This window comes from Engystomops pustulosus, chromosome 11 (assembly GCF_040894005.1).
Source record: "Engystomops pustulosus chromosome 11, aEngPut4.maternal, whole genome shotgun sequence".
Classification (NCBI taxonomy): domain Eukaryota; kingdom Metazoa; phylum Chordata; class Amphibia; order Anura; family Leptodactylidae; genus Engystomops; species Engystomops pustulosus.
The window spans coordinates 2190304-2216525 of record NC_092421.1 but is presented as its reverse complement, the minus strand read 5'-3'; the positions used below and the strand labels follow the sequence as shown (position 1 = coordinate 2216525).

General features: G+C 47.7%; 1 pseudogene; it reads right to left on the bottom strand.

The window, feature by feature from the left end:
* Positions 1 to 25573, bottom strand: part of LOC140106338 (uncharacterized) — a 77166-nt pseudogene extending 51593 nt beyond the window's left edge.
* Between the last annotated feature and the right edge of the window lie 649 nt (positions 25574 to 26222).

Below are 26222 nucleotides of genomic sequence, written 5' to 3'. Positions count from 1 at the left end.
ACTGTGCAGGTAACGCGCACCGGACGCGGGGAGGGAACTGTGCAGGTAACGCGCACCGGACGCGGGGAGGGAACTGTGCAGGTAACGCGCACCGGACGCGGGGAGGGAACTGTGCAGGTAACGCGCACCGGACGCGGGGAGGGAGCTGTGCAGGTAACGCGCACCGGACGCGGGGAGGGAGCTGTGCAGGTAACGCGCACCGGACGCGGGGAGGGAGCTGTGCAGGTAACGCGCACCGGACGCGGGGAGGGAACTGTGCAGGTAACGCGCACCGGACGCGGGGAGGGAACTGTGCAGGTAACGCGCACCGGACGCGGGGAGGGAGCTGTGCAGGTAACGCGCACCGGACGCGGGGAGGGAACTGTGCAGGTAACGCGCACCGGACGCGGGGAGGGAGCTGTGCAGGTAACGCGCACCGGACGCGGGGAGGGAGCTGTGCAGGTAACGCGCACCGGACGCGGGGAGGGAGCTGTGCAGGTAACGCGCACCGGACGCGGGGAGGGAACTGTGCAGGTAACGCGCGCGGGGAGGGAACTGTGCAGGTAACGCGCACCGGGCGCGGGGAGGGAACTGTGCAGGTAACGCGCACCGGACGCGGGGAGGGAACTGTGCAGGTAACGCGCACCGGACGCGGGGAGGGAGCTGTGCAGGTAACGCGCACCGGACGCGGGGAGGGAGCTGTGCAGGTAACGCGCACCGGACGCGGGGAGGGAACTGTGCAGGTAACGCGCACCGGGCGCGGGGAGGGAACTGTGCAGGTAACGCGCACCGGGCGCGGGGAGGGAACTGTGCAGGTAACGCGCACCGGACGCGGGGAGGGAGCTGTACAGGTAACGCGCACCGGACGCGGGGAGGGAACTGTGCAGGTAACGCGCACCGGACGCGGGTAGGGAACTGTGCAGGTAACGCGCACCGGACGCGGGTGTGGTAATATGGACATGACACTTTTATAACCTAAGTGCTATTCAGATACAAGTACTTATAAACCAAAATTGAACATACACAAATAGGGAAAGGAAAGGAGTTATAATGGTGTAATATGTCTAGCACAGTATACTGGTCATGCTTCCCTATAATAATTATACTCCATGAAGCTTGTTGGAGAGCATAAATAAAACCTATCTTTCAACCCTCAAAACAGGGGGGTGAGAAAACCAACATAAACAGCAAGTGACGTCATAAATGGTAGAAAATTGTAAATGTTATTAAATTCAAATATAGCGTACTGGTTAAAAATGAGCCCCACTACAAAAGGGGGGACACAAGCAAGAGTTGCATCACGGGCGACAGATCAATACATCTATATGTAAAAACATGTATGGGCATCCATGGCCTTATACAAATATGCAATAGTGACGTTGGGAAGCATGAAAGGTGATGAGTCACATAACCTGCAATCAAGGCATACATACTGCTGTGTCAAGCTTACCCATATTGAAATCGTTTCCCGAGATAGCAGCAACCCCGACGCGCGTTTCGGCTGAGAGACAGCCTTCGTCTGGGGGGAAAAGATAGGACATGTCCTGTGCATCGCTATGGAGAGGTCACCCCTCCTTCTCCATGGCGCCCGACATACGCCTGCTCACCTGCGGCCCGGGGGCATACGTTGGTGTGAATGCAGTCCAAGTCTGGCATGTTTTCCTAGAAAGGTTTTGCATTCTGTAGCTTTATAGTCCACTTTGGTTCCAAAAATTCATGGAGTCACATTACCAGATGATGGAGATGGAGATGGAGATGCATTGATAGATTGTAGGGAATAAAATCCCCACTGAAAGGTCACTGTAAAACCAGCGAATACAAAAAATGCTGCTTTAAAGAGAACCCGTCATGCAAAATAACCCCCTAAACTAAATATATTGTCATAAACTGCCATTAGAGAGCATTGCCTCTATCCCTTCATTGTCCCTCTACATGCCTGTAACCCTAAGCAATGAGGTCCTAAAGCTGTATGCAAATGACCTGTGAAATGTACAATGAAGCATTAGCATATTCAAGCTGTCCACTCTATTCATGAGTGGGAGGCACAGCCACACCCCCAGTGCTTGACTGACAGCCTGTATAATGATGTGAGGCTGTATAATGATGTGCTTCCTGGTGCTGGTGGCCACGCCCCCTGCAGCCTGTGTGTGCATGAGATACTCCTATACATATGACTGACAGCCTGTATAATGATGTGAGGCTGTATAATGATATCCTTCCTGGTGCTGGCGCCCCCTGCAGCCTGTGTGTGTGTGTTTAGGAGAGATACAGCAGCTCCAGGCAGCCATGTTACAGCAGAACATGTCAGGTACTTGTGTAGCTGATGTCTGTGTATGAGGAGGATGCAGCATGTCAGCAGATGCAGCACACACACTAGCAATGCTTTACTATACATTACACACAGACATGAGCAGGGGGAGGAGAGGGGAGGGGTAACAGGAGTGACATCACTGCCTCTGACCATGTGACCAGCCTCATTTACATGATAAAGAATAGATGATTTTACAATGAATAATGTATGAAATAACTAGATAAAGGCTGGGATGGATCCTTGTGAGCTGCTCCAACAGGTAGAGGTGACAGGACTAGTGACACAGACCTGATGACAGGTGTCCTTTAAAGGGAACCTGTCACCAGGAGAGCCATTTTTAGCACTCCCCCAGTCCCCACAGAGCATAGTACATACACTTCCAAAGTGTTTTTGTATAAAAAAATTGGTTTTACAGAAAAACAGATGTTATATTGTACCTTTCATTAGCATCTGCTGTGTGACTAGGCAGTTGCCAATTGGAAGGAGCTGGAAAGGAGCAGTCCCTCCCCAGCCTTGGGAAACATGTGACCTTTTCAAATATATGAATAACTCCATCACTCGGGATTGGCTGTAGAGGAGCAGGGGGCGTCGCTAAGCCAAGTGATGGGTGTTTTCATATATTTGAAAAGGTCACATGGAGGAGCTGTTTCCCAAGGGTGGGGGGGGGCTGCTCCTTTCCAGCCCCTCCCAAAAGGCCACTGCCTAGTCACACAGCACATGCTAATGAAAGGTTCTATATAACATCTTTTTTTCTGTAAAACCTATTTTTAATACAAAACACTTTGGCGGTGCATGTACTGTGCTCTGTGGGGACTTCGGGAGTGCTAAAAATGGGTCTCCTGGTGACAGGTTCCCTTTAATTTGTTCACAGGGTTTAAAATGAAAATCCAAACACAAAGTGAACACATCGACAGGGAATCCGTGGTATAAAAGGAAACTTGTAACCTAAATGCTTGTGATACAAAGGCTTATAGACAGAAGTTACAAATAAAGTGCAACATTGTATCTGTATCCACGGATTCTGCTCTTACCAGCACATAGAAGGATCTATCAGCAAAAACAGTCCTAGGCAGCTGCAGGGATCTTAGTTTTCTAACACTTTACGTTCCTGTCCCTTTCTTTGAAAGTAAAAGCACAAAAATAGAAAAAAATAAAAAAAATATCAAACAAGTTAATAATAACAGGGGTCGATATTTGCAGGAAGACGAGCCTCCTAATCTTGCCCTAGATGTTATATATATGTTTGTAAATTTTTACATTTCTTGTGCAAAGACATTTTAATAATAAATGTTATATTTTATCTGCCACAATTGTTCGCCATTTTCCCTTCCCTTTCTGTAAATACTAAATGTTGTGGTGAAGACTTACCTTCCTCTAAGCTCCGGCAGGTCCTGTGTTGTCTCTCCTCCTATGCTGCAGGTGGCAGTATGGATTCTCCCTGCATCTTCCTCCCTTTCCCTCCCCCTGTTGTTTTTTCCGCAGTCGGATTTCAAATCTAAAAAGTTTTCTGTGCTCCGTCAGCAACGCCCCCGTCTGAAATCCACCCCTCCCCCTCCCTCTCTCCTCCTCCTTCCTCCACTTATGTTGTCTCACTGCTACAAGCGATATTGGTGCTTTCTTCCATATGCAATGAGAAGCGTCTCTATTCTAGATGCTGCAGGGAGGAGAGAGAGATGATGGGGGGGGGCGATGCTGCAGGAGAGGAGCGGGAGCGCAGGCCATTTTCTAGCTTTGGGATTGGGCTCTGGCCGGGGGCAGGTAAGATAAACTACTTGGATGTAAAGGATTGAAGTGATTTGCATTCAGCATCATAATAACCATTCTGTTACCGGTCATATTACAGAGCGCCTCCCCTTATTACAGAGCGCCTCCCCTTATTACACAGCGCCTCCCCTTATTACACAGCGCCTCCCCTTATTACACAGCGCCTCCCCTTATTACACAGCGCCTCCCCTTATTACACAGCGCCTCCCCTTATTACACAGCGCCTCCCCTTATTACAGAGCGCCTCGCCGTATTACAGAGCGCCTCCCCTTATTACACAGCGCCTCCCCTTATTACAGAGCGCCTCCCCTTATTACAGAGCGCCTCGCTGTATTACAGAGCGCCTCCCCTTATTACAGAGCGCCTCCCCTTATTACAGAGCGCCTCCCCTTATTACACAGTGCCTCCCCTTATTACACAGCGCCTCCCCTTATTACACAGCGCCTCCCCTTATTACACAGCGCCTCCCCTTATTACACAGCGCCTCCCCTTATTACAGAGCGCCTCCCCTTATTACAGAGCGCCTCGCCTTATTACAGAGCGCCTCGCCTTATTACAGAGCGCCTCGCCTTATTACAGAGCGCCTCCCCTTATTACAGAGCGCCTCCCCTTATTACAGAGCGCCTCCCCTTATTACACAGCGCCTCCCCTTATTACACAGCGCCTCCCCTTATTACACAGCGCCTCCCCTTATTACACAGCGCCTCCCCTTATTACAGAGCGCCTCGCTGTATTACAGAGCGCCTCTCCTTATTACAGAGCGCCTCCCCTTATTACAGAGCGCCTCCCCTTATTACAGAGCGCCTCCCCTTATTACAGAGCGCCTCGCCGTATTACAGAGCGCCTCGCCTTATTACAGAGCGCCTCGCCTTATTACAGAGCGCCTCGCCTTATTACAGAGCGCCTCGCCTTATTACAGAGCGCCTCGCCTTATTACAGAGCGCCTCGCCTTATTACAGAGCGCCTCGCCTTATTACAGAGCGCCTCGCCTTATTACAGAGCGCCTCGCCTTATTACAGAGCGCCTCGCCTTATTACAGAGCGCCTCGCCTTATTACAGAGCGCCTCGCCTTATTACAGAGCGCCTCGCCTTATTACAGAGCGCCTCGCCTTATTACAGAGCGCCTCGCCTTATTACAGAGCGCCTCGCCTTATTACAGAGCGCCTCGCCTTATTACAGAGCGCCTCCCCTTATTACAGAGCGCCTCCCCTTATTACAGAGCGCCTCGCCTTATTACAGAGCGCCTCGCCTTATTACAGAGCGCCTCGCCTTATTACAGAGCGCCTCCCCTTATTACAGAGCGCCTCGCCTTATTACAGAGCGCCTCGCCTTATTACAGAGCGCCTCCCCTTATTACAGAGCGCCTCCCCTTATTACAGAGCGCCTCGCCTTATTACAGAGCGCCTCGCCTTATTACAGAGCGCCTCGCCTTATTACAGAGCGCCTCCCCTTATTACACAGCGCCTCGCCGTATTACACAGCGCCTCCCCTTATTACAGAGCGCCTCGCCTTATTACAGAGCGCCTCCCCTTATTACAGAGCGCCTCGCCTTATTACAGAGCGCCTCCCCTTATTACAGAGCGCCTCGCCGTATTACACAGCGCCTCCCCTTATTACAGAGCGCCTCGCCTCAGGTTCACAGTAAGTGTAAGAAATTCTATAATCGCATAACATTGACCCAGTGAGGAGAAAATTCTAACTATGCCAGAATCTGTGGACCACTGCATATAAAGGGATCAAGAATTTGGGGTTTGTGAAGGTGGTAAAAGGTCCTAAGGTTTAATTCTCCCCCTGTAATTCGGTCCATGTCATCTCACCAGCACATGGTCCACAGACTGACCACGTGATGGACACACCCATAATGGAGGCCTTAACCACAATCTGTGGTCTGATCTCGGGTCCCACAGCGGTCTATAGCACCCGATCACAGCACACTGGGCCTCACCACATCATGACCGGGCCGGGGCGTCCTCCGCACATGTCCAATGTCCTTCACTCATTCCCCTCCGACCGGTCATGTGTTACCCCAGGGCTACCAGGAGCCTTAGTACTCACAATGTGAATTAGGCTCTGTGTGGTCAAAGGGGTGGTCCTTGGCTAGAGCCGATAACCAGGCCCCACCCATCTGAACATAATAACATTATTACTCATATGAGAAAAAATCAATTACTCGGTTGTTCCTAATAAAGGGCGCTGAGAGTTGACATTTTTGGAGCTGGTACAAGGTTCCTCTTCTCAGTACAAATTACAGAAATTCTGCATTGGAAGTTAAAAGAAAAGAATCAGAGTGACATTTATTTGTGAATGAAACATTTCCTGCATTAGAGGCGGCTTTACATGATTATGTTCCTTTAGCTAAACTCGTGTGTGTGCGTCTACTGAAGTGGCCAACCATGAGCAATGGAAACGAATGGACATCCGGAGATGGATCCGGTGGTCAATGCTGGGGCCTGCTCATTCTCGGAGCACACGGAGCACCCACGGAGGGTTTGGCCTTGGAGCATCACACGTGCTTCTCCAGATGTTTCTCAAGGTTTGATTTCCTGGCAAAATGTCTTCCACATTCCAAACATGAAAATGGCTTCTCCCCTGTGTGAGTTCTCTGATGCTCTACAAGAGCAGACTTTCCTGCAAAACACTTCCCACATCCCGTGCAGATGAATGATTTATCCGCCGTGTGAGTGATTTGATGTCTCTCCAGATGGCGTTTCTCCGTGAAATACTCACCACATTCCGAACAGGACAATGGCTTCTCCTCTGTGTGGGTTCTCTGATGCGCGACGAGCTCGGCTTTTTTACTAAAATATTTCCCACACTCCAAACATGAAAATGGCTTCTCCCCCGTGTGAGTTATTACATGTCTCTCAAGGTGAGATTTCCTGGAAAAGCTTCTCTGACATTCCGAGCATGGAAAAGGCTTATCCCCGGAGTGACTTATCTGATGTCTCTCCAGATGATGTTTCACCACGAAGCGTTTCCCACATTCTGAACACGAAAATGGCTTCTCCCCTGTGTGAGTTCTCCCATGTTCCACAAGAATCGACTTCTTGGTGAAGCATTTCCCGCATTCCGTACAGGCAAAAGGTTTCTCTCCCGTGTGAGTTCTCTGATGTCTCTCAAGATGAGATTTTCTGTAGAAGCCTCTGCCGCACTCGGAACATAAAAATGGCTTCTCTCCCGTGTGAGTTATCTGATGTCTCCAGAGATGATGTTTCACCATAAAACGCTTCCCACATTCTGGACAGAAGAACGGTTTCTCCCCTGTGTGAATTCTCTTATGTTCAATCAAAATTAATTTCCTGGTAAAACTTTTGCCGCACTCCAGACACGTAAAAGGTTTCTCGCCCGTGTGGGTCTTTTGATGTTCGGCGACGGCCGATTTCTTGGTAAAACATTTCCCGCATTCTGAACACGAGTACGGTTTCTCTCCCGTGTGAACCCTTTGATGTTCTACCAGAACTGACTTCTTGGTGAAACATTTCCCACATTCTGTACATGGAAACGGCCGCTCGTTGCGGTGGATTCTCATGTGCACCGACAGATTGAAGATATTCTTATAATGTCTCCCACATTCAGAACACGGAAACACTTTGTCTCCTTTGTGGCCTGTGGTCTGTTCCGTGGTTTGGAAATGATCAGATGAGAATCCATTGTTATTGGGTGAAAAGTCTCCACCGGGGAAGAAGGACGATAGAGCCGGAGTAACGGGGCGCGGCGCGGATCCAACGGAGAATCCGGAACAGTCCTCTGCGGGAAGTGAAAATAGAAGAAGAATGTAGATATAATAATAATCTGATACAAGTAACTAATGATTTATAATGGATTTAACAGGAAGGTTTCGTCATCACTAAAATTTACTTTCTTTTAATTATATTACATGTAAAATGTCTCATTCTAAGGCTACAGTCACACGATCTATGCCACCATACCATAGCACAGCGGGCATACATCGGGGCCGGGGAGAGGCAACCCCTAGTTACAGACGGACCCCTAGTTACAGACGGACCCCTCTGCCCCCTGTGACCTCTGGTGACCCCTCTGCCCCCTGTGACCTCTGGATGTTACTATAGTCCCAGGCTGCAATGATCAGCTGTAAGGTGTCTGTAATGAAGCTTTATTCATAATCCTTGGTCCCATTACAGAAAAAAACAATCCTGTACGTAACCCGGGGACCGCCTGTACATATACAGTGGCCAACCCCTTTAAACACAAACTAGGTCAACCGTTTCCTTAATTTCATTGACAAAGACTACAAAGGTCTTACCCGGTGATGTGAGGGGCCGGGGGTCCTCCACCATGAGGTCCTTGTAGAGGTCCTTGTGCTCTTCTATGTAGTCCCACTCCTCCATGGAGAAATAGATGGAGACGTCCTGACACCTCACAGGAACCTGTGACACAATGATACAGTCACCACCCGGACACATCACCCATATAATATAATCCTGTATAATGTCCTGACACCTCACAGGGACCTGACACCCACAATGATACAGTCACCACCCGGACACATCACCCATATAATATAATCCTGTATAATGTCCTGACACCTCACAGGGACCTGACACCCACAATGATACAGTCACCACCCGGACACATCACCCATATAATATAATCCTGTATAATGTCCTGACACCTCACAGGGACCTGACACCCACAATGATACAGTCATCACCCGGACACATCACCCATATAATATAATCCTGTATAATGTCCTGACACCTCACAGGGACCTGACACCCACAATGATACAGTCACCACCCGGACACATCACCCATATAATATAATCCTGTATAATGTCCTGACACCTCACAGGGACCTGACACCCACAATGATACAGTCACCACCCGGACACATCACCCATATAATATAATCCTGTATAATGTCCTGACACCTCACAGGGACCTGACACCCACAATGATACAGTCATCACCCGGACACATCACCCATATAATATAATCCTGTATAATGTCCTGACACCTCACAGGGACCTGACACCCACAATGATACAGTCACCACCCGGACACATCACCCATATAATATAATCCTGTATAATGTCCTGACACCTCACAGGGACCTGACACCCACAATGATACAGTCACCACCCGGACACATCACCCATATAATATAATCCTGTATAATGTCCTGACACCTCACAGGAACCTGACACCCACAATGATACAGTCACCACCCGGACACATCACCCATATAATATAATCCTGTATAATGTCCTGACACCTCACAGGGACCTGACACCCACAATGATACAGTCACCACCCGGACACATCACCCATATAATATAATCCTGTATAATGTCCTGACACCTCACAGGGACCTGACACCCACAATGATACAGTCACCACCCAGACACATCACCCATATAATATAATCCTGTATAATGTCCTGACACCTCACAGGGACCTGACACCCACAATGATACAGTCACCACCCGGACACATCACCCATATAATATAATCCTGTATAATGTCCTGACACCTCACAGGGACCTGACACCCACAATGATACAGTCATCACCCGGACACATCACCCATATAATATAATCCTGTATAATGTCCTGACACCTCACAGGGACCTGACACCCACAATGATACAGTCATCACCCGGACACATCACCCATATAATATAATCCTGTATAATGTCCTGACACCTCACAGGGACCTGACACCCACAATGATACAGTCACCACCCGGACACATCACCCATATAATATAATCCTGTATAATGTCCTGACACCTCACAGGGACCTGACACCCACAATGATACAGTCATCACCCGGACACATCACCCATATAATATAATCCTGTATAATGTCCTGACACCTCACAGGGACCTGACACCCTCAATGATACAGTCACCACCCGGACACATCACCCATATAATATAATCCTGTATAATGTCCTGACACCTCACAGGGACCTGACACCCACAATGATACAGTCATCACCCGGACACATCACCCATATAATATAATCCTGTATAATGTCCTGACACCTCACAGGGACCTGACACCCACAATGATACAGTCACCACCCGGACACATCACCCATATAATATAATCCTGTATAATGTCCTGACACCTCACAGGGACCTGACACCCACAATGATACAGTCACCACCCGGACACATCACCCATATAATATAATCCTGTATAATGTCCTGACACCTCACAGGAACCTGACACCCACAATGATACAGTCACCACCCAGACACATCACCCATATAATATAATCCTGTATAATGTCCTGACACCTCACAGGGACCTGACACCCACAATGATACAGTCACCACCCGGACACATCACCCATATAATATAATCCTGTATAATGTCCTGACACCTCACAGGGACCTGACACCCACAATGATACAGTCACCACCCGGACACATCACCCATATAATATAATCCTGTATAATGTCCTGACACCTCACAGGGACCTGACACCCACAATGATACAGTCACCACCCGGACACATCACCCATATAATATAATCCTGTATAATGTCCTGACACCTCACAGGAACCTGACACCCACAATGATACAGTCACCACCCAGACACATCACCCATATAATATAATCCTGTATAATGTCCTGACACCTTACAGGGACCTGACACCCACAATGATACAGTCATCACCCGGACACATCACCCATATAATATAATCCTGTATAATGTCCTGACACCTCACAGGGACCTGACACCCACAATGATACAGTCACCACCCAGACACATCACCCATATAATATAATCCTGTATAATGTCCTGACACCTCACAGGGACCTGACACCCACAATGATACAGTCACCACCCGGACACATCACCCATATAATATAATCCTGTATAATGTCCTGACACCTCACAGGGACCTGACACCCACAATGACACAGTCACCACCCGGACACATCACCCATATAATATAATCCTGTATAATGTCCCAGCATCACTCACCTCTCCGCTCAGCAGCTCTATCATCTGTATATAACAATACCATAACATATAGCACAGTGTCCCAGCATCACTCACCTCTCCGCTCAGCAGCTCCAGGATCTTCTTGGTGACCTCCAGGATCTTTGGGTCCCTGATTCTCTCCAGGGCCAGTACATGAGGCGGACGCTCCCTTGTGTCCCCCTGGATTTTGCTAGAAGCTCCAGACACATGGAACTGACCGATGTAAGCCAAGCCGTGGCCGGACATCCTCTGCACGATGGCGTAATCCTGTACATGACAATGAGACCATCACATCCATGGGCCGGGACCCTCCTCTGCCCAATGACCTGCACAGCCCCTCACCTCTCCCGTCAGCAGGTAGACCATCTCCATCAACAGCTGGAAAATGGTCTCAGCCAATGACATTTGTCCTGGAGGATTCTGCGCTGCACAACACGGAAAAGACGGAAAAAACAACGACAATAATTTATTGGTGAAAACTTCTTATCAGCAGCGCAGGAAACGGTTTATTCAGAGCAGACACGTAGGAGTTTTCTCCCCCCAAAAATACATTCACCACAGGTAGGTGGCCTGGAGGAGCCTTAGCTCCCGCTCCCCGCAGAGGCTTCTCCACACCCTAGTAGCCTCTGCTGATAATTAGCATATTAGGCAGATTAGGGGCTTCGATCGTTACTATCCAAGTATCGGAATGGGTTTCCTAAGGCCCACCAGAGAAAATCAATCCGGGAGTCCACTCTTCATTATCTCCCAGGAAATATACTTTATTGTGTTGTTTTCTGATGGGTTGAGAGAGGGGCCCACCGGAGGATCCTCTGGTACTCCGGTGGGCCAGTCCCACACTGTTACTATCAGCCGACTATCACATCTACCTTTATTGCTACATTTCTAATGGTAGGTTTTCTTTAACCCCTTCACGACTGCCACAGAGCTATACGATTCCTATTTGCACATGCAAATCTTCTCGTCTGGGCAGTCACTTTCAGTGTCATTAATCTACATATATAAACATTTCTTCAATTAGATGTTATTAATTTTTTTTTTCCTGTGTGAAGATAATTTCTCATAAATGTAGCGATATGGTCCCTTAGAAACAAGACTGTGTCCTTGGATACGACCACCTCTGCTGGAGGGATTGCACAAAGACACAAAAGGTGTTTGTTTAAGAAATGTCCGGGAGTTACTGCAGGTGCCACAGCCGTCCTGTGGTAATGATCGCTAAATCCAGGGGGTCAGGCAGGGCTCTATAGCGCATGTCTGGCCACCGCTGCCAGAGTGTGAGGTGGTCGTATCCGAGGAAGCTATCTTGTTTCTAAGGGACAACATGGCGACATTTATGAGAAATTATCTTCACACAGAGCACCTCAAGGCTAATTTGCATACAAACTTATATTTCACTGAAATGCGGTCATTCAAGGTTATAATAAAAGAAGACTGGAACACGTGGGGACGGTTTGGGAAGGTAAGTACTAATTATCTGACATTAGGTGATCTTATGGTAGATGTTCTTTAATAGTGGATATTCCCAGTTCTGTGTCACCTAGACAACCAATCCAGATATATTATTTTTAATAATACAGACAGAATTGTATTTCTATGTGTCACATTTCCGGAGATATGACTGACTGCAGTGCGCCCCCTACAGTTTCGACTTACATACAAATTCAACTTAAAAACAAACCTATGGAACCTATCATGTACATAACCCGGGGAACTACCTGTATATATATTTATAACATGTGATCAGATACATACATGGGGTAAACTGTGCAAATGTAAAAGGAACTTGGATGATGTCACCCTGGTCACATGACCAAGTAGTAACATTGGACACACGGCAGGTGAGTTGCATTTAAGTTCACAAACTGATTTTTTAACATTTCAGCCAAGAAAGGGAACCATTTCGGGATGAGGGCGATGATTTTTAATCTTCGTTGTTATGAATGATTTATATTGGGTTAATTTCAGTATTGATAGATGGATACTAAATGCAGCATAGAAAACATTGTAACTCTGCACAAACTCTTCACCCTCCGTCACTTACTTCTGCCCACGTCTGTAGGAATCTCTGGTCTCTGAAGCTGCCGCTCAGATCTTATATCCGGCTCATCCTCTTCTTCTATAACTTTTACTTTTATGCCGTTCAGATCTTCAACCTTAATAACAGCACAAAGTGATTTCAATGTAACATAAAAGAAAATAATAATAAAACATATTAGACAGCTACACTCTAAGAGGATTTCTTCTTATAACTGTTATCCTTGGCCTCTTCCTTCTAAAATCAATGTTTAAAATGACGCTGTTACACAGGAGGATGTGACATCACATGGTATAATAAGTGACAGCCAGCGAGGGGTTACTAGGGATAGAAGTTGTCAGACTGACCTGATCTGCTCCTATGAAGAGGTGAGATAGTGCCTGGATGGAGGAGCAGCTGTGGATATTTCCGCAAATTTACTTACCTGGTCCTGTCGCGATCCCCGATTTGGACGGTCCAACGAGGATGAAGGATGCATGAAGATCCTGCACCCGATATCCTGCATGTGTCACTTCCCCGCTCAGGTCCCAGGAATTCACCTTCTTCTTCCTGGTGCATGTAAGTGCATTGTCCGTGTATAATGTGCTGTGCGGGGAGTCACTAAGATCCTGCGCACAATATCCTGCATGTGTCACTTCCCCGCTCAGGTCCCTGGAGTTCACCTTCTTCTTCCTGGTGCATGTAAGTGCATTGTCCGTGTATAATGTGCTGTGCGGGGAGTCACTAAGATCCTGCGCCTGATATCCTGCATGTGTCTCTTCCCCGCTCAGGTCCCCGGAGTTCACCTTCTTCTTCCTGGTGCATGTAAGTGCATTGTCCATGTATAATGCGCTGTGCGGGGAGTCACTAAGATCCTGCGCCCGATATCCTGCATGTGTTGCTTCCCCCGCTCAGGTCCCCGGAGTTCACCTTCTTCTTCCCGGTGCATGTAAGTGCATTGTCTGTGTATAATGCGCTGTGCGGGGAGTCACTAAGATCGTGCGCCCGATATCCAGCATGTGTCGCTTCCCCACTCAGGTCCCCGGAGTTCACCTTCTTCTTCCTGGTGCATGTAAGTGCATTGTCTGTGTATAATGTGCTGTGCTGGGAGTCACTAAAATCATGCGCTGATATCCTGCATGTGTCGCTTCCCCACTCAGGTCCCCGGAGTTCACCTTCTTCTTCCTGTTTAATCACCAGAGGAGACAGGGCTTCTTTACTGTGAGAACTGTCAATCTGTGGAATAGCCGAGCACAGGCGCTGGTCACAGCAGGGACAGCAGAGAGCTCAGGAGCAGAGCACAGCAGGGACAGCAGAGAGCTCAGGCGCTGGTCACAGCAGGGACAGCAGAGAGCTCAGGCGCTGGTCACAGCAGGGACAGCAGAGAGCTCAGGCGCTGGTCACAGCAGGGACAGCAGAGAGCTCAGGCGCTGGTCACAGCAGGGACAGCAGAGAGCTCAGGAGCAGAGCACAGCAGGGACAGCAGAGAGCTCAGGCGCTGGTCACAGCAGGGACAGCAGAGAGCTCAGGCGCTGGTCACAGCAGGGACAGCAGAGAGCTCAGGCGCTGGTCACAGCAGGGACAGCAGAGAGCTCAGGCGCTGGTCACAGCAGGGACAGCAGAGAGCTCAGGCGCTGGTCACAGCAGGGACAGCAGAGAGCTCAGGCGCTGGTCACAGCAGGGACAGCAGAGAGCTCAGGCGCTGGTCACAGCAGGGACAGCAGAGAGCTCAGGCGCTGGTCACAGCAGGGACAGCAGAGAGCTCAGGCGCTGGTCACAGCAGGGACAGCAGAGAGCTCAGGCGCTGGTCACAGCAGGGACAGCAGAGAGCTCAGGCGCTGGTCACAGCAGGGACAGCAGAGAGCTCAGGCGCTGGTCACAGCAGGGACAGCAGAGAGCTCAGGAGCAGAGCACAGCAGGGACAGCAGAGAGCTCAGGAGCAGAGCACAGCAGGGACAGCAGAGAGCTCAGGCGCTGGTCAAAGCAGGGACAGCAGAGAGCTCAGGCGCTGGTCACAGCAGGGACAGCAGAGAGCTCAGGCGCCGGTCACAGCAGGGACAGCAGAGAGCTCAGGCGCTGGTCACAGCAGAGACAGCAGAGAGCTCAGGCGCTGGTCACAGCAGAGAGCTCAGGCGCTGGTCACAGCAGAGACAGCAGAGAGCTCAGGCGCTGGTCACAGCAGGGACAGCAGAGAGCTCAGGCGCTGGTCACAGCAGGGACAGCAGAGAGCTCAGGAGCAGAGCACAGCAGGGACAGCAGAGAGCTCAGGAGCAGAGCACAGCAGGGACAGCAGAAAGCTCAGGCGCTAGTCACAGCAGGGACAGCAGAGAGCTCAGGTGCTGGTCACAGCAGGGACAGCAGAGAGCTCAGGCGCTGGTCACAGCAGGGACAGCAGAGAGCTCAGGCGCTGGTCACAGCAGGGACAGCAGAGAGCTCAGGCGCTGGTCACAGCAGGGACAGCAGAGAGCTCAGGTGCTGGTCACAGCAGGGACAGCAGAGAGCTCAGGAGCAGAGCACAGCAGGGACAGCAGAGAGCTCAGGAGCAGAGCACAGCAGGGACAGCAGAGAGCTCAGGAGCAGAGCACAGCAGGGACAGCAGAGAGCTCAGGCACTGGTCACAGCAGGGACAGCAGAGAGCTCGGGCGCTGGTCACAGCAGGGACAGCAGAGAGCTCAGGCGCTGGTCACAGCAGGGAAAGCAGAGAGCTCAGGCGCTGGTCACAGCAGGGACAGCAGAGAGCTCAGGCGCTGGTCACAGCAGGGACAGCAGAGAGCTTCAAGAAGGGTCTAGATGCCTTTCCACACCTAAATAACATTGATGATTATGTTATATAGAATTGTTTCCCCTAAATCCCTTCCTCATCCAATCTCTTGGTTGCACTTGATGGACAAGGGTCTTTTTTCACACGTATAAACTATGACACTATGATACATGTGCAGCAGCACTTCCCTCCTCCCATTGTGTGAGATTACAGCAGGTTGGGGGAAAGGGAAGTGTGCAGAGGGGAAAACATGAAAGGTCTCTGGTAACACCCCCAGAGCCTTACAGCCTCATTGGCATAATTTTACAAGTTGATTTTAAAAGAAAGGAGGCCATGAATAACAAATATAAGAAGATGACCACAGCCACAGAGCCTGGATCTATCACTAAGAGTCCCTGCTTTATCCAGGATTTCGATGGTTAATTTAATGATGCAAAATTCTGGCTCTCCGGTGGAATCCACAGGCCAGGGAAATATCCGGACACATAGATGCGAATAATCAGAATACTGGAGACTACCTGATCCTGAGGAACATTGCGATCCCCCTCCGGATTCTCATGGGTGTAAAAATGATTGGATGATGGGGCTGGTAGTATCTCCCTCCTGGATCCTTCTGTAGATGCGAAAATACATCTAAGATCATGGGAGTAAATATCTTGTTACTAGTGAGGGAAGGATTATTATCAAAAAACTTACCTGGAGATAAGAAAAGCCGCTGAACGTCCAACACCGTTACGTCCCGGTACAGATCCCGGTGTTCCTCTAAATACTTCCACTCCTCCAGGGAGAAAGAGATCCCAGAATCCCAACACCTGATCGTCACCTGATCACACAAGGAAATAGCCTCAGTACACTCTCGGTAAACTCTCAGTACACTCTCAGTATAGTCTCAGTACACTCTCAGTACACTCTCAGTACACTCTCAGTATAGTCTCAGTACACTCTCAGTACACTCTCAGTACACTCTCAGTACACTCTCAGTACACTCTCAGTACACTCTCAGTACACTCTCAGTATAGTCTCAGTACACTCTCAGTACACTCTCAGTATAGTCTCAGTATAGTCTCAGTATAGTCTCAGTACACTCTCAGTACACTCTCAGTACACTCTCAGTACACTCTCAGTACACTCTCAGTACACTCTCAGTATAGTCTCAGTACACTCTCAGTACACTCTCAGTATAGTCTCAGTATAGTCTCAGTATAGTCTCAGTACACTCTCAGTACACTCTCAGTACACTCTCAGTACAGTCTCAGTACAGTCTCAGTATAGTCTCAGTACACTCTCAGTACACTCTCAGTACACTCTCAGTATAGTCTCAGTATAGTCTCAGTATAGTCTCAGTACACTCTCAGTACACTCTCAGTACACTCTCAGTATAGTCTCAGTATAGTCTCAGTACACTCTCAGTACACTCTCAGTACACTCTCAGTACACTCTCAGTACAGTCTCAGTATAGTCTCAGTATAGTCTCAGTATAGTCTCAGTATAGTCTCAGTACAGTCTCAGTATAGTCTCAGTATAGTCTCAGTACACTCTCGGTACACTCTCAGTATAGTCTCAGTACACTCTCAGTACAGTCTCAGTACAGTCTCAGTACAGTCTCAGTACAGTCTCAGTACACTCTCAGTATAGTCTCAGTATAGTCTCAGTATAGTCTCAGTACACTCTCAGTACACTCTCAGTACACTCTCAGTATAGTCTCAGTATAGTCTCAGTACACTCTCAGTACACTCTCAGTACACTCTCAGTACACTCTCAGTACAGTCTCAGTATAGTCTCAGTATAGTCTCAGTATAGTCTCAGTATAGTCTCAGTACACTCTCGGTACACTCTCAGTATAGTCTCAGTACACTCTCAGTACAGTCTCAGTACAGTCTCAGTACAGTCTCAGTACACTCTCAGTACACTCTCAGTACACTCTCAGTATAGTCTCAGTACACTCTCAGTACACTCTCAGTATAGTCTCAGTATAGTCTCAGTACAGTCTCAGTATAGTCTCAGTATAGTCTCAGTATAGTCTCAGTATAGTCTCAGTACAGTCTCAGTATAGTCTCAGTATAGTCTCAGTACAGTCTCAGTATAGTCTCAGTATAGTCTCAGTATAGTCTCAGTATAGTCTCAGTACAGTCTCAGTATAGTCTCAGTATAGTCTCAGTACACTCTCAGTATAGTCTCAGTATAGTCTCAGTATAGTCTCAGTACAGTCTCAGTATAGTCTCAGTATAGTCTCAGTACAGTCTCAGTACACTCTCAGTACACTCTCAGTACACTCTCAGTACACTCTCAGTATAGTCTCAGTATAGTCTCAGTATAGTCTCAGTATAGTCTCAGTACACTCTCAGTATAGTCTCAGTATAGTCTCAGTATAGTCTCGGTACACTCTCGGTACACTCTCGGTACAGTCTCGGTACAGTCTCAGTATAGTCTCAGTACACTCTCAGTACACTCTCAGTACACTCTCAGTACACTCTCAGTATAGTCTCAGTACACTCTCAGTACACTCTCAGTACACTCTCAGTACACTCTCAGTACAGTCTCAGTATAGTCTCAGTATAGTCTCAGTACACTCTCAGTATAGTCTCAGTACACTCTCAGTACACTCTCAGTACAGTCTCAGTATAGTCTCAGTATAGTCTCAGTATAGTCTCAGTACACTCTCAGTACACTCTCAGTACACTCTCAGTATAGTCTCAGTATAGTCTCAGTACACTCTCAGTACACTCTCAGTACACTCTCAGTACACTCTCAGTACACTCTCAGTACACTCTCAGTACACTCTCAGTACACTCTCAGTACACTCTCAGTACACTCTCAGTACACTCTCAGTACACTCTCAGTACACTCTCAGTACAGTCTCAGTATAGTCTCAGTATAGTCTCAGTATAGTCTCAGTACACTCTCAGTATAGTCTCAGTATAGTCTCAGTATAGTCTCAGTACACTCTCGGTACAGTCTCGGTACAGTCTCGGTACACTCTCGGTACACTCTCGGTACACTCTCAGTACAGTCTCAGTACAGTCTCAGTATAGTCTCAGTATAGTCTCAGTATAGTCTCAGTACACTCTCAGTATAGTCTCAGTATAGTCTCAGTACACTCTCAGTACACTCTCAGTACACTCTCAGTACACTCTCAGTACACTCTCAGTACAGTCTCAGTATAGTCTCAGTACACTCTCAGTACACTCTCAGTACACTCTCAGTACACTCTCAGTACACTCTCAGTACACTCTCAGTACACTCTCAGTACACTCTCAGTACAGTCTCAGTATAGTCTCAGTATAGTCTCAGTACACTCTCAGTATAGTCTCAGTATAGTCTCAGTATAGTCTCAGTACACTCTCGGTACAGTCTCGGTACAGTCTCGGTACACTCTCGGTACACTCTCGGTACACTCTCGGTACAGTCTCGGTACACTCTCGGTATAGTCTCAGTACACTCTCAGTACACTCTCAGTACACTCTCAGTACACTCTCAGTACACTCTCAGTATAGTCTCGGTACACTCTCAGTATAGTCTCGGTACACTCTCAGTATAGTCTCGGTACACTCTCGGTACACTCTCGGTACACTCTCGGTACACTCTCGGTACACTCTCAGTACACTCTCAGTATAGTCTCAGTACACTCTCAGTATAGTCTCAGTACACTCTCAGTATAGTCTCAGTATAGTCTCAGTATAGTCTCAGTATAGTCTCAGTATAGTCTCAGTATAGTCTCAGTATAGTCTCAGTATAGTCTCAGTATAGTCTCAGTATAGTCTCAGTATAGTCTCAGTATAGTCTCAGTACAGTCTCAGTACAGTCTCAGTACAGTCTCAGTATAGTCTCAGTACACTCTCAGTATAGTCTCAGTACACTCTCAGTATAGTCTCGGTACAGTCTCGGTATATTCTCAGTACAGTCTCGGTATAGTCTCAGTACACTCTCGGTACACTCTCAGTATAGTCTCGGTACAGTCTCGGTATATTCTCAGTACAGTCTCGGTATAGTCTCAGTACACTCTCAGTACAGTCTCAGTATAGTCTCAGTACACTCTCAGTATAGTCTCAGTACACTCTCAGTATAGTCTCGGTACAGTCTCGGTATAGTCTCGGTACAGTCTCGGTATAGTCTCGGTACACTCTCGGTATAGTCTCAGTACAGTCTCAGTACAGTCTCAGTATAGTCTCGGTACAGTCTCGGTATATTCTCAGTACAGTCTCAGTATAGTCTCGGTACACTCTCGGTATATTCTCAGTACAGGGTCTTGAAAATGTAGAGGTAGACCCCCAAGGCGGCGACCGCCCAAAAACACCTTACTACGCCAAGAAGTGATTAATGTAATGCTTGAGGTATGATGGGGTTGAATGACCTGAGTGTCTTCCCATGACACATTGTGGCTCTGTACCAGATTATTTCCCACATTGTGTGGACAGCGATGACATTATACTCCTCTATACTATATATACTATACTATATACATTGCCTGCGATGTATGCTTATGTACCATGTACTGTGCTGTTACTTGGCTCGACCACCTAGATTTTCCATTCTTTCTTGCTCTCCCCTTTTTTTCGTTGACTCGTCTGCTGTCACTACATGGCTCCTTCTTCTCTTTGCAGGCCAGTCAGTCACTCCCCTTTGAAACCTATCGTATCGGGCTAAAGGTGGTGGGGTATTGTGAGCCATCGACTCATTGTGGTAGCCGGCTCCCATCGTTCACAAACAAAAGCTGGCTCTTAGAGCCGGCTCGTTTACTAAAGACACATCACTAGAATTAACTCCATTGGATTTACTTTTGAAAAACTAAATGAACACTGCACAGTATGGTAAATGGTGACAGCCTGGCAGCTCCCCTCACATAGAGAAGCAGGGAACATGTAATAAGTGATAGAAATCATAGCTAAACCAGTTACATGAAGTCTGTAGCTGTGCTGTGTGAGCACTAAGGTTAATAGCTTCTCTGCACAGTGCAAAAAGTGCTGATGACAATATGGGGGAGGGGAGCAGCATGAGGAGAGGAGAGAGAAAGTTCTGTAGAATCACAGACAAGGATGAAGGGACTAATAGGGAACAGGGGAGATCTTCTACCTCACTATTCTGTACAGGAGACATCTGTATTTACATCTGTCTTGGACACATCCAGCTCTGCTACATGCCCAGAGAGAGCTCTGTCACATGACCTCCTCCTCTGCTAGAATGGAGCAGCAGCTCCTTCCCTCCCATGAAACCGACTAAGAAACAAACTATAAACAAACTAAGGACTCCAGCACGTGGAGGAGAAGTAGCGACTGCAGCTCTGAGGGGCACAGAAAAGAAACTGCTGTATAAAGGTAACAAGGATTATAGGCAAAGTTGTTTTACATCCCAAGAGCTATTTATTTGTAGGGAAAAAAAACCCTTTAGTTAATCTGTAATATTTTACACTGTAAAAAACATGACAACAGACGACCCTTTAGCCGTAGACTTTACATATTACATTTGAAAACGACCAATACAAAATAGGAATTAATTTCATTTTGAAGCTAATATCACCCAGTCCCTGCAATCTCACCGCCCCTATGAGGGATCGTGCGGATATCACTGGAGAGATTCCCTCGGCTCACAATATATAGGAGAGAGGCAGCGGGAGTGGCCAGTAAAATATTATCAGAGGTCGCCCACTGTCATAATCCCATGATGTCATAATCTGAATTTTATTACCCCCTTCCACAGTATTTGGAGGGTTTTATATCCATGCAGAGCTCACCTCGCCTGTCAGCAGATAAATGATGGTGTTGATGTTTTCTAGAACTTTCTGTGAAGATCTTCTTTCATTCAGTGGAGGCTCCGTGATGGGGAACTGGTGCCGGCCCCATTCTTCCTCTTCACCCGATACCTTCTTCACTACTATGTAATCCTGTGCAGAGAGGACAATCAAAGGGGGACCCCAGGAATCGCCATAAATCATATAAAAATGGGTCCGTAAAATAGAAGTTAATATGTAATTAGTTGTTACCGTATACACTCAGCGGCCACCTTATTAGGTACACCATGCTAGTAACGTGTCGGACCCCCTTTTGCCTTCAGAACTGCCTCAATTCTTCGTGGCATAGATACAACAAGGTGCTGGAAGCTCCTCAGAGATTTTGCTCCATAGTGACATGATGGCATCACACAGTTGCCGCAGATTTGTCGGCTGCACATCCATGATGCGAATCTCCCGTTCCACCACATCCCAAAGATGCTCTATTGGATTGAGATCTGGTGACTGTGGAGGCCATTTGTGTCCAGTGACCTCATTGTCATGTTCAAGAAACCAGTCTGAGATGATTCCAGCTTTATGACATGGCGCATTATCCTGCTGAAAGTAGCCATCAGATGTTACAGGGTACATTGTGCTCATAAAGGGATGGACATGGTCAGCAACAACACCATGACACCAGCACCACCAGCCTGACCCGCTGATACAAGGCAGGATGGATCCATGACACCACCACCACCAGCCTGAGCCGCTGATACAAGGCAGGATGGATCCATGACACCAGCACCACCAGCCTGAGCCGCTGATACAAGGCAGGATGGATCCATGACACCACCACCACCAGCCTGACCCGCTGATACAAGGCAGGATGGATCCATGACACCACCACCACCAGCCTGACCCGCTGATACAAGGCAGGATGGATCCATGACACCACCACCACCAGCCTGAGCCGCTGATACAAGGCAGGATGGATCCATGACACCACCAGCACCAGCCTGACCCGCTGATACAAGGCAGGATGGATCCATGCTTTCATGTTGTTGACACCAAATTCTGACCCTACCATCCGAATGTCGCAGCAGAAATCGAGACTCATCAGACCAGGCAACGTTTTCCAATCTTCTACTGTCCAATTTCGATGAGCTTGTGCAAATTGTAGCCTCAGTTTCCTGTTCTTAGCTGAAAGGAGTGGCACCCGGTGTGGTCTTCTGCTGCTGTAGCCCATCTGCCTCAAAGTTGGACGTACTGTGCGTTCAGAGATGCTCTTCTGCCTACCTTGGTTGTAACGGGTGGTGATTTGAGTCACTGTTGCCTTTCTATCAGCTCGAACCAGTCTGCCCATTCTCCTCTGACCTCTGGCATCAACAAGGCATTTCCGCCCACAGAACTGCCGCTCACTGGATGTTTTTTCTTTTTCGGACCATTCTCTGTAAACCCTAGAGATGGTTGTGCGTGAAAATCCCAGTAGATCAGCAGTTTCTGAAATACTCAGACCAGCCCTTCTGGCACCAACAACCATGCCACGTTCAAAGGCCACAAATCACCTTTCTTCCCCATACTGATGCTCGGTGTGAACTGCATGAGATTGTCTTGACCATGTCTACATGCCTAAATGCACTGCCGCCATGTGATTGGCTGATTAGAAATTAAGTGTTAACGAGCAGTTGAACAGGTGTAACTAATAAAGTGGCCGGTGAGTGTATACTCGTGTAAAAGCTGAGTTTTTCAGCACAAAAAAAACCTCACCTTGGCTTATACACGAGTCAATAAAAAAAATAAACCTATATACTACAATTTTTGTACAGAAGGTTTTAATTTTTGTAAATGTATGAAAACATTATAAAACCTGTACAAATTTGGTATCCACGTGATTGCACCGACCCAAAGAATAAACTAGACCTGTCATTTGGGGCGCACAGTGAAATCCGTAAAATCCAAGCCCAAAAGAAACGGCACAAATGTTTTTTTTCACCAATTTCTCTGCATTTGGAATTTTTTTCCCGCTTCCCAGTACACGGCAGGAATAATAAAAACCGTCACTATGAAGAGCAATTTGTTATGCAGAAAACACGCCGTCACAGAGCTCTGCATGTGGAAAAATAAAAAAGTTATAGATTTTTGAAGGTGGGGAGTGAAAAATGAAAGCGCCATGAAGCGGCTATCCATCCTATGTTAGTTGTACCATTGGTTGTATGACACTTGTCTTATGTACACTAAGATATACATGCTGATGTGATGAGTACCCGATTCACCGTTGTTACTTTGAACCTTGTTATTTGCCAATTTCAATAAAAGTTTATTGAACAGAAAAATGAAAGCGCCAAATCAAAAAAGGGCTGCGGCGGGAAGGGGTTAAAATGAAAGCTGAGCTGTGATTGGTTGCCCTGGGGTAACTAAGAATACTCTGGCTATTAGCTTGATAAATCTGCCCCATTGTTTGCCTGATTATTTCCTAAACACATTCATTTTAATGCTACTGTATTCGCCCTCATGCACGTGGCCGCTGGGGGCGTGTATACGCCGGACATATTATACGTTGGATATACGTCTCCCGTAGGCTGGTAATGGGCGCACGGCGCTGTAAGGGACCGGTACGGTGCAGCACACGTGTGTCTATGTACCGTTCCGTAGCCGGGAGAAAGATAGGACAAGTAATTTCCCAGGAATACGGCGCCGGGCCCCACGTTTCTCTGTGGAGAGGGGCGGGGGTGAGCGGATCGGTGCTAAGGCACGGGGGGGTGGGGGGTGGGGTGGGACACGTTAGTGTGAATTTCGCCTTACGCTGCAGATTTACAATAAAATCCACACTGTGAGCAGACGTCTTACCGGCCTCTCCGACAGCAGCTTCCCCAACCAGGAAAACTATTGTCCTTCTATAAATACGGATAAGACAATGTACGGGCGCCCTCACCTCTCCGGTCAGCAGGTAGATGACCTCTAACGTGACATTCAGGACCTTCTCCGTCAGGCGCTCCGGGCACTTGTCCATGTTCTGCAGGTCACGCGGGGCTCATGTCATAAAGGATTCTGGGAGGTGGAAGGGAAAAAACGTGGTCGCTATATAATACATAGAACACAGGATCTGAGTAATCGCATCGCCAGACACATGGCGGCTGAGACTATAACTAAAGTAATGGCCGACATACAAATGGAAACTTCATTTAACCCCTTAACGACTTGGCCCTTTGTTTAAAATCTGCCCTGTGTCACTATAAGTGGTCATAACTCCGGAAGCTTTAACATATCCTGGGGATTTAGAGATTTTCGTGACACTTTGTACTTGGTTGGTTGTGAAATGTAAGCATATGATTAGTATTTATTTATTAAATAAAGGAAATTTGGCGAAAATTGTGAAAAACCTATGTTTTTTCCAATTCAAAATGTTCTACTTTTTGGAAAGTAGTAATCTTATATACAGCCTGTACTGTACACAGTGATATAGTATACATGTATATAGGAGACTGATCTTATATACAGCCTGTACTGTACACAATGGTATATTATACATGTATATAGGAGACTAATCTTATATACAGCCTGTACTGTACACAATGATATATTATACATGTATATAGGAGACTAATCTTATATACAGCCTGTACTGTACACAATGGTATATTATACACGTATATAGGAGACTGATCTTATATACAGCCTGTACTGTACACAATGATATATTATACATGTATATAGGAGACTAATCTTATATACAGCCTGTACTGTACACAATGATATACTATACATGTATATAGGAGACTAATCTTATATACAGCCTGTATCATATACAATGGATATAGTAACAATGATACATTATATACAATGGATATAGTAACAATGATACATTATATACAATGGATATAGTAACAATGATACATTATATACAATGGATATAGTAACAATGATACATTATATACTGACTAGTAACTTCTCTGGAGATGCTCCATCCCAGGGGCTGCAGGACCTGTGATGATGTCATTGTCATGTGATCAGACAAATCCGTGGAAAATGTTATATTTAAGTGACTATAGGACCTGTGATGATGTCAGGGTCATGTGATCATCATGGGAGGAGTCACGTATTCTGCTGTCCTGGGTCCATAAATACATGAGGAGCTGCCACACAGGGAGCCACCTACCTACACACCCAGGGAGCCACCTACCTACACACCCAGGGAGCCACCTACCTACACACCCAGGGAGCCACCTACCTACACACCCAGGGAGCCACCTACCTACACACAGAGAGCTACCTACCTCCACACACAGGGAGCCACCTACCTACACACCCAGGGAGCCACCTACCTCCACACACAGGGAGCTACCTACCTCCACACACAGGGAGCCACCTACCTACACACCCAGGGAGCCACCTACCTACACACACAGGGAGCCACGTACCTCCACACACACAGAGAGCCACCTACCTCCACACACACAGGGAGCCACCTACCTCCACACACAGGGAGCCACCTACCTACACACAGAGAGCTACCTACCTACACTCACAGGGAGCCACCTACCTACACACAGAGAGCTACCTACCTCCACACACAGGGAGCCACCTACCTACACACACAGGGAGCCACCTACCTCCACACACACAGAGAGCCACCTACCTCCACACACACAGAGAGCCACCTACCTCCACACACAGGGAGCCACCTACCTACACACAGGGAGCCACCTACCTCCACACACAGGGAGCCA